The 5313-nt window shown below is 32.3% G+C and overlaps 1 protein-coding gene across 1 annotated transcript in view; it reads left to right on the top strand.

The window, feature by feature from the left end:
- Window positions 1-507: 507 nt before the first annotated feature.
- The window catches only part of LOC106474431 (regulating synaptic membrane exocytosis protein 2-like), a gene marked incomplete at its 3' end in the record, with an annotated part of 37555 nt that continues 32749 nt past the window's right edge, over window positions 508-5313 (top strand). Inside the window, exon 1 of the mRNA XM_022402739.1 lies at window positions 508-577. The remainder of the gene's footprint in view (window positions 578-5313) is intronic.

Raw genomic sequence — 5313 nt, forward strand, 5'->3', positions numbered from 1 at the left:
AGAAAGTAAACAAAATGAGACTATGTAAGTTGTGATTAATTTCTTTTGTGTTTTTTTTTTTCACTGGTTCTATCATATTTTGGCCTCTGCCCAAATTGACACCTCAAGTGCAAACATTTTGGGACTGAGGAACTTCCAAGTTTGGTCTCACCTATTCACACACACACACACATTTTGCTTCTGACGCTTTGAAAGACATTGCAGTTTGAAAAAGTGACGTACCCGACTCCCTATGTCACTCTCCAGAGATTCCAAAAAAACATGTCAAGTTTGGTGACAAATTGTAAGGATATTTGCCAGTTATAAACGAACACGCACACACAGACTTTTGTCACATGATAGTTTAAACAGTACTAGGACTATTTTGTAGTTTAGATTATGGTAAAGTGTACAAACAACCTTGTTTGAACGTGAAGTATAACATTTGTTATGTTAAATCAGAAATGTCGTGTACCATTACATAAGATAATTGTTGTTAATGTAATCATTGTCTAAATACGCAGGAGAAACAGAAATACTGAGTCAAAGATGGAAGCGAGAAGAAATACTGGATGCCAAAATCAAAAACTTTCTAGCGGTAAGGATCTCATAGTGCGTGTTTCTAATTTTTATAGCTCACGTTAAACTTTGAGTAAATACTAGGTTTTTATTGTAACTCCAGTTAAACTTTGAGTAAATACTAGGTTTTTATTGTAACTCCAGTTAAACTTTGAGTAAATATTAGGTTTTTATTGTAACTTAAATTAAACTTTGAGTAAATACTAGGTTTTTCATTGTAACTCAAGTTAAACTTTGAGTAAATATTAGGTTTTTATTGTAACTCAAGTTAAACTTTGAGTAAATATTAGGTTTTCATTGTAACTCAAGTTAAACTTTGAGTAAATATTAGGTTTTTATTGTAACTTAAATTAAACTTTGAGTAAATACTAGGTTTTTATTGTAACTCAAATTAAGCTTTGATTAAATGCCTATTTTTACTGTAACTCAAATTAAACTTTGAGTAAATGCTCGTTTTTTGTAACTCAAGTTAAACTTTGAGTAAATGCCTATTTTTTGTTGTAACTCAAGTTAAACTTTGAGTAAATGCTCAGTTTTTACTGTAACTCAAGTTAAGCTTTGAGTAAATACCCATTTTTTATTGTAACTCAAGTTAAACTCTGAGTAAATGCTCAATTTTTAATGTAACTCAAGTTAAACTTTGAGTAAATGCTCAATTTTTACTGTAACTCAAGTTAAACTTTGAGTAAATGCTCAATTTTTAATGTAACTCAAGTTAAACTTTGAGTAAATGCTCAATTTTTAATGTAACTCAAGTTAAACTTTGAGTAAATGCTCAATTTTTACTGTAACTCAAGTTAAACTTTGAGTAAATGCTCAATTTTTACTGTAACTCAAGTTGAACTTTAAGTATATTCTCGTTTGTTCTTTTTTCACTGTACCTCTGTTTTGTCCAAAGAAACATTGGGAGTGTTAAAATGTATATAATCTTGTTTAAAAAAACACTGTTTGAATAGATTTTGTTACTTTATAAACGTAGTTTCCAGAAGTGCTTAACCACGATTAGCTGACATTTTTAAAAATGTTACACTGACCTATAGAGTTATATGACCAGTTCATATTGTGATACATAATTTAATTATTTTACTCTGTTCCATCGTATTCATAAAAAAAATGTGCATTGTTGGTTGCTATGGATATTTTCCCCCAGTTTTCAGTCCTTCTGGTCTTTGTTTTATTCATAAGTGAAATTGTAACTACATTGTTATATTCAACAATTCAGGTAGTATGTTGTCACGGTAATATTTAAGTTTTAACTTTGAATTATGATTTGACGCCCATTCAGTTATTCGTGATCGTCGGGCTAATTATATCATTATAATATCATTCGATATTCAAGATTTTGTTGCAAAATGTACAGACATAAGCCTAATTGTAACATCAAGAATCAATCTACCAAATACGAAAAGATAAAATGTATTATTATTTAAGTCCCCCAGTGGCACAGCGGTATGTCTGCGGACTTACAACGCTAGAATCCGGGTTTCGATACCCGTCGTGGGCAGAGCACAGATAGCCCATTGTGTGGCTTTGTGCTTAATTACAAACAAACAATTATTATTTAAATGGAAAACTAAAACAAAATGCATTTAGAAATATTCATCCACATTCGCAAGCGCCCAGAAATTGGCACAGGAATGGGGCAATCAGCTCAGAAACTAACACAGAAAGAATCCACCACTCGTAACTGGTAGTTATCATACCGGTCTTTACATGTGTATAATTCTAAACTGTTTTTTGTCTGTTATTTTTCATCTATTCTTACTTTAATTCGTTGAAACCACAAAAAATAAAAAAAACTAATCCAAACACAAAATAACTGCAGAATAGGTCAGTTTGTTTCTTAATTTTCTGAGATTTGCTAACAACCTGCGCCTCTTGGAACGTAATGTTTAATCTTTACCGTAGCACTTTCTTCAGTATTTGTTGGTTTTAAACAAAGAAGACTCACTGTAATACATTGTTGTTAAAAATTATGGGTTTTGATGCAATAGGTGCATCCAGCACCCATTGAGTACTCAGGTTCGTTAAGTAGCCGCGCGGATTTTTCTTCGCTGGATGGCACAGTTCCTTGTCATTTGAATGAGGGCAAGAAAAAGATCAAGTGAGCGCTTGGCATTTCTATAAGTATCATAGGGAAATTATTCAAATCAGTTTATTTGTCAAGGTACAATAAAATCATACATGTATATAATACTAACATGAAATATATATATATAAAGTGAACAATAACAAATACACACTCAAACACTCTCCTCTCTTTTTTTTCATGTTCATGCTTCTATCTTCGAAATATTTCTTTTAATCAGTTGATGGAAGAAGTCCCGTTTTTTTCGTTACATTCCCTTCGCGCAAAGCTACACGAGGGCTGTCTGAGCTTAGCTGTCCCTAATTTAGAAGTGATAGACTAGTTGTAAATTATCTAGTCAACATCACCCACCGCCAACTTCTGGGCTACTCTTTTACCAACAAAAAGTGGGATTGACCAAACCTTATAACGCCCACACGGCTGAAGGGGCGAGCATATTCGGTGGGAGAATTCAAATCCATGACCCACAGATTGTGAGTCGAGTGTCCCAACCATTAAGCCTCCTTTAGTGTAACTAGAAAAGATACACGCGCCACATGGGGCATTTATTTTATTGGCTTTACACAGATGGCGGGACGGCATGTGTGTGCGCCATTCGTTGGCACTAAGGAGAAAATTGAAATGACTGTCAAACTCGTAAACTTCAGAAAAGGAATAAAGTAAGGGGTTTTAGAATTCCTCTGGAGTATGCCCAAGAACTCCAGAAAGTTCCATGGTAATAAGAGGCGTTGAAGTTGGAAAAATCTTCGTCACAGACAAACAGACGTACAGACACAGGCCGCTTTATAATATAAATTTACGCTTGCACGTTTAGAGTTATTTTTTCCAAGAGGCCACTCCACCCAGGGGAAATACTATTTTGGTTATTAAAATAAACCAGTTGCTTCCTAACTTTGATCAAATTATCCACTTTTTTGTTGTTGTTGTTTTAAGTTTAACTTAAAGAATATAAAGAGTTCCAACATACCTCATGAATTTTCAGAAATAAGAGGGAAGAAAATAAACGAATTCACGTAGAGTTGTAATTATGACGTAATATTTTAGCCTGTAGGCATTGTCATACAATTTCATTTTTGTACTGATCCACGTTCTTATGTCTTCGAATCTTCCATGTTCTTAAGCCTACAAGAGCGTTGCGGAACTCTCTAAATAAGTAGGTGAGTTTGAAGAAGAAAAAAAAAAGGATAAATTTCAGTTACTAAATCAAGCAAGTGAATGTATACTATCCTATACTGTCGATGGTTCAGCGGTAAGCTTGAGTGATTATAACGCTAAAATTGTCAGTTCGATACTCACGATTGGTACAGGATAATTAATCCATTCTGTAGTTTTATGTTTAAGAACAAAACAAACAAAATTGAAATAAAGACGCGATACGAAGTTGCTGAAGGATCCAGAGAAACCTAAAACTTGGTCAGAATTCCCATAAAATTCACCCATTGGTTTAGGGTTAATATCATTGAATATTAAATTTTCTGCCATAGAATACTGGACGAGGCTAACCGTTACCTTATTTTGAGCTGAGTTCGTAACGTCTATTATAACTATAAGTAAGTGTAGGCATTTGTGTTTTTCTAATTTTCGATAATTATTTCCAATTAGTTTTCGAAGAATCTATCATTAAATTTTAAAAATGTTCAATACCTATCAGATATTTAATACCACAAAATACAAAATGTTTTAAACTTAAAATGACTGAAAGAACTGGAAAATGAAAAATATATATATGCTTTTTTTTTTACAAATACCAAAATCGCTTGAAAAATCTTTAAGTTTAAGCCTAATCTATCCTGACGTACCCAAGAAAGACTTTTTACACTAAAACATTCCGCAAAAGAAAAAAACACTAGAAATCAGAATTGAAAACTAGTTTACAGTCAACTGTCTTACTACCAGAATATAGTTTCTGTTTATAGCTTTTTATTTATTGTACACGAAAAAAAAACAACAACTTGGAAGTCATGCTTCTTGAGCCTGAGATATACGTTCTTGAGTAAACTCCTAGGGATAACTTCTCTAAAACCTCATGGAGAAATCTAAACCCATAGAGAAAACTTCTCTAAACGCTGAGGGAGAATTTTAAACCCTTACGGAGAAATATAAACCCTGAGTGAGAATTCTAAACCCCTAGAGAAAATTTCTCTAAACCCTTAGGGAGAACTTCTCTAAACCCTTAGGGATAACTTCTCTTGAGCATGTTTAGTAAGTATGCCTCCTATGAATGATATAATGTCGTTTAGTTACATTTTTAACAGAATTGAAGATATTGTAAGTAAAATAAAAGAGAAAAATATCTAAATACTGAGTCATTTTCTTAAGTATCACATTATTATTGTTAATACAGTTTTACCGTCTTGTTGCATAGTTGATAATTATCACATTATTATTGTTAATACAGTTTTACCGTCTTGTTGCATAGTTGATAATTATCATATTATTATTGTTAATACAGTTTTACCGTCTTGTTGTGTAGTTGATAATTATCACATTATTATTGTTAATACAGTTTTACCGTCTTGTTGCATAGTTGATAATTATCATATTATTATTGTTAATACAGTTTTACCGTCTTGTTGTGTAGTTGATAATTATCACATTATTATTGTTAATACAGTTTTACCGTCTTGTTGTATAGTTGATAATTATCACATTATTATTGTTAATAC

Source organism: Limulus polyphemus, unplaced genomic scaffold (assembly GCF_000517525.1).
Source record: "Limulus polyphemus unplaced genomic scaffold, Limulus_polyphemus-2.1.2 Scaffold7216, whole genome shotgun sequence".
NCBI classification, from domain to species: Eukaryota; Metazoa; Arthropoda; class Merostomata; order Xiphosura; family Limulidae; genus Limulus; species Limulus polyphemus.